Here is a 10,768-nt window from a genome sequence, read left to right on the forward strand (position 1 = left end):
AGAAGCCAGGGAAGCTGAGTAGGGAAGGGAACAGCACACTCACCACACCTGGGAAGGGCGCTCACCTGTCTCCCCTCAGGGAGGAGTCTGGGCACCTCCATCCCCAACTGGTTTTGGATGAGCATATTAGGGTTTCCCAGAGAAACAATACCAAGAAACCAATAAAATATGTGTGGGGGTGGGGGGAGAGAAAGATTTTAAGGAATTGGCTCACAACATTGTGGGGGCTGGCAAGTCTGAAACCTGTAGGCCCTGCTGGCTGGCGGAAAATTCCAGCAAGAGCCGATGTTGCCGTCTTGAGTCCACAGGCAGTCTGGAGGCAGAATTCCTTCTTCTCTGGGGAACTTTAGTCTTTGCTCTGAAGGCTTCCACCTGTGGGATGAGGCTCACCCACATCATGGAGGGTCACCTGCTTCACTCAAAGTCTACTGATCGTCAATGTGAATCACACCTGAAAAATACCTTCACAGCAATATCTAGACTGGTGTTTGACCAAACAACGGGGCCCCAGAGCCTCGCCAAGTTGACACGTGCAATTAACCATCACAGTGAGGAAAAGACAAGTCAATCTGTTCATCAAACACTGAAACCAAAGCTAAGTCCATGTGATCTGTAAATCCATCCCCTTTGATGCTTTCTTACCTGGTTTCTTTCGCCCTTAGTCTCCTAATAGAAGATGCTTTTGAAAGACCCCAGCCTTTACTGGAGAACCAAAGAAGACAAGGAACAGACATCAACGGGGCGTGGAGGGCCTTCAAGGGGCAGGGAGGGTTCTGGCTTCCAGATCAGGGAAGTGGGCGGCTCTCAGATGCATCCTGGGGAAGAACTGGGAGTGGGAAAACCTGGAAGCCATCCCCCATCTGGTCTTTCTCCTGAACTCACCCACGTCTGTGTTATCCTAGCTTATTTAGAAGAGCCCCACCCAAGAAGCACACACCAGAAACTGGTTAAAAAAATAAAAACCCAGAAACATATGTTTGGTTATTAGATCTCCAAGACTCATGCGGTCTTCCAATCTTCCTGCTCCATCTCCCCAGCCTTGTCCCTCTCTGCTTTCCCACCTTCGCTTGGCTCCATTTCGCAGTCCCTGAGTGCCGTCCCAGGTGCCCCAACTTTGAGGACGCATTGTAGACAAGCTCACCTGGAATTCTCCTCTTGCCACGGTCATTATCGCCATCCTCTGGCCGCATTCCGAAGTGCCCCGGCCCCAGGAGAAGAGCCCGCGGCGTCAGGTACTGGAGGTCTATGAAGGGAGCCTCAGTCCTGACAATGCCTGACTTCACCTCCACCTGGGACTGACCCTCACAAGATCTTGAGGGAGCTGAGTCTCGGGTAATGGCAGTGAACCCTGAGCTCCGGGGGCCACGGGAATCCACCTCCTCCTCCTCCGCATTTGAGGCCACCTGGGTTTTTGTTTCAACTCCATCTCCCTGTTAGAAGGGTAAGAACGGAAACACACATTGTCACTCCTCTTGGCCATTTCCTCCAACATCTTAAGTTTTTCTTCAACCTTAAGGAGTATCCCTGTTCAATTGTTTGTTTCATTAACTCTTCAGAGAGCTACTTATAGTCTCTGCTCTGTACTCAGCACTGGGAAAGCCCCAGGACCTGACCTTTCAGTCTCGGGGGCTTCCCTGGCCGTGACATTCACCTGGTAGGAATGATTTAGCGTGTCTGCTGTGCCTTCGCTGTGTAACTAGCATTGTCATTGGCACTTTCTCAGACATGATCTGAGTGAATCCTATGAAAGCCCAAAGAAGCAAATATTATCTACTACCATTTTAGAGATAAGAAAACCGAGGCTCAGGGAGATTATATAACTAATTCAAAATCACACAGAGTTCAGTGACATCCTTGGGATTTGACCGCAGATGTTCACAAGCTGGGGGACCAGTGTCCACGGAGAAAGGCCCATTGCTCTTTGGGGTTCAAGGAAGGACCCTCACCTGTTCCAGCACATGGCGCTCGAAGCAGAAGGGGTAGTTGCCCTCGCTGCTCAGAGCCAGCCTGCGACAGCGACACTCAAGCATCCTGGGCCCTCGGGCCTCTCCCATCCAGAGCTGGGGGGAGATGCAGAAATCCACGAGACTCCCGGAGAGGTGGGTCCTGCTACTGAGTCACTGTCCTCGGGGATCTGTCCCTGCCATCGGGCCTGTCTCCTCCTAAGGCCCTAATCTGCCACTAAACCACTCGGGTGGTCTTGACAAAGCCTTTCTCTTTGCTCAATTTCAGCTTTCTCCTTTCTAAATTGAAGGGGCTTAGAAAAGATCAGTAGTTTTCAACTTTCTATCAAAGAAAGGCTCATACAGAATCCAGATCCAAGCGGAGTCGCTCTGGTGGAGACGCAGACAGGAAGTCAAGGCCCAACTCGTTCCAGCTCCCCTTCCTGAACCAGGCTTCGCCCGACACACTCTCTCACCCTGTGCTGGACCTGAGTGCCCCAGAGCAGCCAAGGCTCCCAGGAGCACGAGGGTGCCCTAACCACCTGGTTCTCAAGTCTACCACCCTCCCTATTAGGCAGGGGTAGGTAGACAGAAGGGCCAAAGGTCAAACTGGAATTAGTGTCTTAGGGTTCTAAGCCCCAACCCGCCCCAGTAATCCCTGCCCCCCTGTGCCTGTGCCACTTTGAGGCTTCTGTGAACCGAGACAGAAATAGAGGAGGGCGGTGAGATAATTGTGGAAGCCGAACAGTTCACAGACTCTGCCAAGGCAAAATAGCAACATCGTGACCACTTTGGCCTGTTCCAAGAGCAACTGGAAGGATGGCCCGGCTCATACAGCTGGGAAAGGTGAGAGAGGTGAGGCAGGGGTCGTGTGAGTAAGAAACAGGACGGCCTCAGGGCTCAGGTGGGACCCTTGCAGCCCCTCCCCTCCTTTCTGTAAAGCACAGTCAAAAAAGCCCCAGTGAGCATCCAGGATGATACTCGGAAGTCCAGGAGGCACATGGCACCCCCTGAGCTGGAAGGACACTCTGAAGGGTCAAAGCTGGGCTGGGCGTGAATCTTAAGGAAGGGTCCGTCTCTCCAGGAGGGCCCAATCCCTCCATCTCTGCCTCCCCGGTACATGGAGGAGGGTGGGGTTGAGGTCTGCAAAGGCAATGTCTGGCTCTGTGACCGCGGGCAGGTCACTTGACTCTGGGGCACTCTCTGTCTCTGTGGTTTCTTGATTTCTGGGATTATCAAAATGGCACAAATGAAATTTGAGAACCAGGGAAAGAAAACGTCTCACAAAGAAATTCAGAGTCAGCAAAAGGCAAACGTCAAGAGCAGAACTCAGGTGCCTACGGTCCTAGCCCAGGGTTCTATCGGCATCAAAGCAAAGTTATAAGAATGATAATGTTACTATTTCTTTTCCCATGACCCCCGAATGCAAAATTCCCCTACAAAGCAAATTTGTCGTATTCTCCTGTGACCAGATCCTTCTTCACTGTCAGTCTGTTCATGTGTTGCTCCTTCCAGACAGCATTCAGAATAGGGTGTTTTGTTTTTTTATTAAATTGTGGATTATCAACAAGATGGAACGCTATAGGCCATCAAAAACTGAATGGGGGAGCAATGGCAATACACAGATATGTGAATACAGAGTAACTTGGAGCTAAGGTGTGTAAAGTCCTCATCACAGGCCCGGCACAAAGCAGGCACTGGAGAAATGAAGGGAGTTTTTAGCATATGGTTGTCATCTTGCACCGTTTCCCTGAAACGTTCCAGCTCCTCATCCCTCCCTGGGGAGCATGGAGTCGGGAGCTTCCTCTCGGCCGGCATCTGGCTGTGCTGAACTGAAGGCCAGTGGCAGGATCAGAAACCGTCCCCAGCAGCCCAGGTGTGTCTGAACCGCAGCCCTAACCCTGGCATCAAACTGCTGCGTCGGAGCCCCCTCGAGGCACTGAAAGGCCTTTGAGCAGAGGCTCTGACCCAGGAGCGGACTCTGCCTTCAGGAAAGGAATCCTGGTTTGGGAGAAAGCAGGCAGTGGCAGCAGGAGCCATCTGGAGCGGGTGGCGCTTCCAACCAGCTGGGAAAGACCAGACAGTCATCGAAATAATGTGGCATTAGCACAAGCATCGCCAGGCCAATGGGATTAAATAGATGGCCTAGAAACAAACTCTCCTCTCTCCACATATACTTTAAAGGATAAAAGAAGCATTAGAAATCACCGCAGAAGGTGTGAGTTATGCAAAAACCGGGATTTGGGAAAATTGGCTATTTGACAGGAATTAATTTTGATTCTCGTCCCACAGTATACACGAAAATTCCATTTAGATCAAAGAATTAAAGCCATAAAAACAACGTAAAGGGGGGAAAAAATAACATGCTATTTTCCTTAATGGTAAGACTGAATAGTATAAAGATGCAAATGCTTCATAAATTAAGATATATGTTAAATCCAATTCTTTACAAAATCCAAAATGGGATTGCTTTTTTTCTAGACAGCATGACTCTATAATTTATTTGGAAAATACATAAGCAGGAATAGCCTGTTTTCTTAAAACAGAATAATTGGGGGGGGGGGGGGGGCTTGTCTTACCAGATATTAAAATGCCAAATTTCATATACAAATATGTCATATTCTAAAATATGTGAAAGTGTAAAGATACAATAATTAAAACAGTGTGATTGTAATAGAAGAACCAAATGAACAGACTAAGACAGCTCAGAATGGGTCTACTGTATATCAAAACAAATTTAGCATGTGATAAAGGTGGCACCCAAGCCAATGGGGAAAGAAAACATTCTTTAATAGATGATGTAGGGATACATGGTTAACTATTTGGGGAAAAAATCAATTTAAACCCTCACCATGCAACATAGAACAAAATAAATTTCAGATAAATTAAGAGTTAAATGTAAAAAAATGAAACCATAAAATACTTAGATAAAATATTAGTATGTCTATCTCAGTGTGGATATGGAATTTCTAAGCATAAAAAGCAATTGGAGAAATCACAAAGAAAAAACAGATATATTTGGCTACATAAAAATTCAAACCATCTCCATAAAAAACATCATAGAAAGTAAAAATAAACAGCAAAATCAACCTGAGAAAAATGTCTGCAACAAAAACATCAAAAAGTTAATGTTCTTAAAAGACAAAATAGCATTTATACACATAAAAAACCCCATTAAACCCAAAAGAAAAATGTGCAAGAACAAGAATAGGCTATTTGCAGAAGAAATACAAATGATTGTTTACACATACAAAGAAATCTTGAAGCTCCGTAACAACCAATATATGTGAAGAAAACACAATAATGAAATACAATTTTTGCCCTATCAAATTGGCAAATACTTGTAAAAGTCCACGTAGAGTATTCATGAAGAAAGTTACGGTACAATGATGGGCTCTCGCACACACGTTGTTGGCGTGATAGAAATTTATACAGTATTTCTAGAATACAAGATAGCAATAAGTCTCAAAAGCCTTTACAATATTCATTCTCTTTGTTCTAATAATTTCACTTCATTTTTGAGCAAATAAGAATAAGTATAAACATATATGTCATCCTTATTATTTATAATAATAAGTAGAAACAAATTAAATATCTGCCAATATGGGAAAGTTAAGTAAATTATAGTATATCCACAAGATGGAACATAATATTCTCATTGAAGATTGTGTCCATAGAGAATTTTTAATGATTTGGAAAAATATTCACAGTAAGTTACAGTGTGATCTGAATAGGGCAGTGGGATTGTGGGACAATATTATTGTATTATATACTTAATCTGTTTCTGACTCTCCCACCCCAAATTTCTACAGATGTAATACTGACAATTGCAAATTTTCTTTAAAGAAAAATACTGCACTCCTAAACTCCTCATCTTCCTCAATTACTCTCATAGGATAGCAAAAGGTCCTTTTCCATTCCCTCATCTCAACGGACCCTCCTCTCCCAGGCCCTAAACTGAATAGGTGACCTCTTTTCCTCCCCTGAGGTTGCCCAGTCAGGAGGACGGATGGCGTGTGCCACACGTGTGCTTTGAAGGAGGTCACACCGCCCTCAAAACCTGGCACTCGGGAGAAGGCAAAGTGATTCCCCACACGTGGGCACGGTAGAACCTTTCGAGTCTTAGCCCTGCCAAGCACAAATGCTGGCCCATGATCCTGGGAAAGTCTCTTCACTGAGTCAGACAATAGACTTCCGGAGGACGGGCTCTATCTTACCCACCATGACATCTCCAAGGCTTACCTTATAATAGCGGAGTCAACAAATATGGAGTCATTGAATACACTAGTCTCTCGTTCTGTGCAGGGGGTGACATAAGCCCACTTCACAGAGTGGTTGGGAGAACCCAGTGCAATAATAATGTCAACAGTCAGGCCAGACACAGACGCCCCGTAAAGCTTGGTGTCTGCACCGCACCTGGTGGCCACAGCGCAGACGTCAGGCCTCGCTCTCCTAAGCTTAGACAGCTTCGCTGAGGGTGTAAATCGTTCAGCCTTGTCTCTGAGTTTTCTCAGATGGCCCGAAACACGTGGCTTCGCTTCCTCTTCCTTCTGGTTTCCTCGGAATCGATTCTGCCACTGGTGAAGGGCAGTAAATTAATAACTAGATTTCCCCCCACGACGACAAGCCCAACAACTAATTGGCTCGATATCTCCCTGTTGCTGTATCACTTTGGGATTTTTCTGGGTGAGATATAAATAAGCCAATTCTATTAATAAGCCATTTGGCCAAGGGAAGAAAATACACTTCCGAGATCCCGAGGGGCCTGGGGAAGCCGCTCGGTGGCCCGTGGAGGGAGAGACTTGATTACAGGAATGAAGCATTCCGCCTCCCTGCCCTCCCCCCTGCAGATCTGTGCTCGGCTGACTCCTCTCAGGCCTGCAGGGGAGGGGGAAGCGAAGCTTTAAGTTTAGAAATTATAATTTAGATAAATCTGTGCATTCATTGGTCTGAGCGTGTCTCTGGAAAATAATAGTTAGCTGGGTAGAACCTGCCACATTTCAGGGGCTCTATTGTCTCCTTATAATTAAGTCCTGCACAGAAATCCAATTACAAATGTTCTCAATCGCCCTCCAGCTAAGTGCTAACAGAAGAGGGGAGGAAGGCTCCTGGACTTAAATAACTCTGGATAAAAATTAATATTGTGGCCATGTTGGCTAATTAAAAGTGCCGCCTCTATTAGCAGGCCTTTATATTAATAAATGAGACTATTATTATCATATCCGACAACCAGGGTCCTTATCAAGTCTGTTCCGTCTGCCCTGCTCTTGAAAGCACAAGTTCATCGCCCTGGGTACAGGCTCCTGTGGGAGCAGAGGGGACAACTCCATCCCGTCCAGCCATTCACTGAGGCAGGGCCACTAGCACGTGGGGCTTTGTGTGCTCCCCACGCCAGCCCTGTAGGGTATGTGTTACGGTTCTGCTCCACGGCTGAGCAAACCGAGGCTGCTCCTAATAAGAGGCAGGACTGGGATTCAAACCCACAGCCTTAGGATCCTGAGCCTAGCGCTCATTCTGTTACGCCAGCCCACTATCCTTGCTGGATGGAGTGGATGGGCAGGGGTTTTACTACGCATTGGTACCTAGAATGTGGAAACCTTCCCCTCAGTAGATTTTCGACATTCCTTTGTTGGCCAGTCACTTACTAATTCCCTCCTGGGGTCAGGCACTGTTCTAGGCACTGGATACAATGAACATCCCTGCTCTCAGGAAGGCGCACAGATATTTATGATGGCAGAGCAAGGACAGGGTGACACGGAAGCACACCAGGGAACACCCAACCCAGGCTCATGGGATAGGGGAGATTTCTCAGGGGAGGTGGCGTCTAAGCTGAGTTCGGCAAGACAAAGAGGAAGAAACTCAGGCCACATGGTGAGTCGAGAGCAAGAGAGTTCCAGGTAAGGAAATCCTGTGTGCGAAGGCACGAGAGAGTAGCTGTAAGCAGTTCACAGTGTCTGAAACGTAAAACTGAAGGTGTGTTATGAAAAAAGACCAGGCTTGAGAGGGAAGGAGGGCCCGATCAGACCAGGCAGGGCCTTGCTGGCCACGCTCACAGTTTACCCCAAGGGTGACAAAGAGTCTTGAATGAGTGGATTTCAGCAGAGTTGACATGAGCAGAACTGCTTTTTGGGTTCATCCCTCCGGCAGGAGGATGGAGGATGAACTAGCCACGGGCCATCCTAGAAGCCAGGAGTGACATGACAGTGACAGTGGGGTGGGGTGGACAGAAGTGGCCCCTTCCAGGGAAACACAAGATACAGAAGCAACCAAACCCAGCGACTGACCACAGGGAAGTGCGAGGGAGAGGTAGGAGCCATATCTGACCCCAGATTTCTGGCTTGAGCAAAGTGGAGGATTCAAGAAGGTGGGAGAGGGAGGAGGGGAGCAGCTTTGGGTGAATGACAGTGACCACCCAGGTCCTCAGTGGGCCTTCATCTTTGCCCATCATTTCAGCCCACATTTATTATGCATGTCGACGTGAAAGGCACTGATCTCTTGTCACCAAGCATCTTCATCTATCAGTGTAATATTTCCTTAGTGACAGTAGACGAGGAATGTCATGTCCAATTTCCAACCTAGGCTAGACGCCCCTCAACCCACACAGAAACATCGAGTTCAGCGTGAGTCGTCGGTATCTGCAGCAATCCAGGGAGCATGAATTGAACTCCGGTTCTGTGCCCACCCTTGGGTTGGCCTCTGATTGACTCCAAGGCCTGATCCTATCACGAAACCGGGGAGACTGAGAAAAAGTAGCCAAATACTCTCTCGGTTCCAGAGAATATTTACCCTAAGTCACCAGAGCCTCATAATAGAATCCAGACCTAATCATTTTAATGTCTAAATTCCAAAAATAATGATACTAATGAATGAAATGCCAACTGGACTTAAAGAATGAAAGCTTTTAAGTGAGGCGGGGCGGGGGGAAGAGGGAGGAAAGAAAAATATCTGAAAACAACATCTTGTTTTTGCAAAGTAATGGGCCAACAATTCGCCATCCATCGGCTCACAAAGGCGGGAAAGTCCTGATGGATGGGTGCACTAAGAGAACGGGGTACAGGGGCGACAGTGTGATGGATTTGCTCAGGATGGGGTTGTTTCAGCTTTCTCTCCTTGAGAGTCTTGCCGGGGTGTCTGGTTAAGCTTTCCTACTCTAGTAAGTCGGCTTGTTTTCTGATCCTACTGCTGGGTCCGACCTGGGGCAGGTGAGAGGCGAGCCTGGCCAGGGTGGGGCTCAGGAGGTAGTTTCTTATGTAAGCTGGTGAAGCGTAAAGGCAGAAGGCAGATCCCCAACATTGTGTCTGGGGAGGGGCCAAGGTCAAAGCCACATGACAAGGCCAAGACCCGACCATTCATCAAAGCAGCTAGAGGAGGAGCTAGAGATGGGGGCCAAAGCAATAGGCCAGGACACGGGGCTGGTCAGGAAGTGGGGGGACAGGATGCAGGGACAGTGGCGAGTGGGAGGGAGCCTGAAGGAACTCCAGAGAGCAAGAACTGGTGATATCTGGGGAGATTAGTGATCCACTGCAGCAAACAAATTACCCCAGAACTCAGTGGCCTGACACAGCAAACATTTGCTATCGTCGCTGTGGCTCAGGGATCCGGGCATGCCCTTAGCTGTAGCCTGTGGCTCAGAGTCCCTGGTGAGGATGAAGTCAAGCTGGAGGCTGGAGCTGTGCCTCCTCCAAAGCCTCGGGAAGGGAGGATCCCCTTCAAGCTCACCCGGGTGCTTCAGGACGGCCTCGATTCCTCATCATGTGGGCTTCCCCAGAGGCTTCTTGAGGGTCCTCAAACATGGTAGCTGGTGACTGGAGAAAGAAACAGAAAGTGCCAGAAAAACTGAGAGAGAGCAAGCTCTCCAGGTGGGAGCCACAGTCTTTTAATGACCTGACCTTGGAAGAGATGTGTCACCACTTCTGTCATTTTCTATTCAAATCCATACATCCAGCCCACACCAAGGGGGAAGGGACTATACAAGTGAGTGACTACGAAGGGGCAGAGAATATGGCCCATCCTAAAGGCTGCTGACTGTACTGGGGTTGCTTTTAGAGTTCCAAAGGTAGGACTGGACACACGGGCAAGCCAGGTTCATTTAAACAGTCACTGCTGGCCGGACACCAACATGTGAAATAAATGCTCTCTTTGACGGATGAGAATCCTGCAGAATTCCTGGATCATTCATTGTCCACACTGGTCATTATATTCCATAGCAGCAGATACAGCGGTAGGAGGTATAGTCAGCTGGGGTGGCTGTGTACCGATTCTTGCACAGTCTCTAGAAGTTGACTTTTTGAGCAAATCACTGATGGAATCCTGACATTTGTCCCTCTTCCCCCCACTGACCCTTCCTTTCTAAAAATACCTCTACTATTATTTTCTGTGCTGCAAATTAGTCTCGTACATAAAAGGCACTAACCTCTAATTGTCTGCGCTTCCTCACAGGGCTGCCTTGATTGATAAATCTTCTGGGAGCAGAGCTGCAGTGTACACAGAGTCTGTCGCATTGGGAAAACCAACTTTATTTCTCATGGTCGCTTGTGCGAGGGTTCTACTCCTTTAAAGGAATTTTAGGAACCGCAAGTCTGGTGAGAACACGGTGTGTGCTGTGTGGTTCCACCCTGCTCACCTGCTACTGGCGCTATGGCCCCTTGTGGCACGATAGGACTGACCCTCTGGGCTCGAGGCAGGGAAGACAGGCTCCGCTAAGGGAGAAAACGGTAGCTGGTGAGTCTCTAGCTCCAAGGTAGGCATCGGGCCGTGAGTCCACTCAGAGAACCCCCAATGCCTCAGGCTGGTGGGCTCCTCCTCTCCACCCTCCAGAGAGGCCT

General features: G+C 48.0%; 1 long non-coding RNA gene across 1 annotated transcript; it reads right to left on the minus strand.

Annotated features, from left to right (window-relative positions):
• Nucleotides 1-5,734: 5,734 nt before the first annotated feature.
• On the minus strand, nt 5,735-10,486 carry LOC138375572 (uncharacterized). Its single transcript, XR_011231534.1, has 3 exons — nt 10,357-10,486; nt 9,663-9,748; nt 5,735-6,520 (listed from the first exon to the last, which is right to left on the minus strand). It is a non-coding gene; the product is annotated as an uncharacterized lncRNA (long non-coding RNA).
• Nucleotides 10,487-10,768: the final 282 nt, after the last annotated feature.

Source organism: Eulemur rufifrons, chromosome 27, assembly GCF_041146395.1.
Source record: "Eulemur rufifrons isolate Redbay chromosome 27, OSU_ERuf_1, whole genome shotgun sequence".
In the NCBI taxonomy this organism is placed as follows: Eukaryota; Metazoa; Chordata; class Mammalia; order Primates; family Lemuridae; genus Eulemur; species Eulemur rufifrons.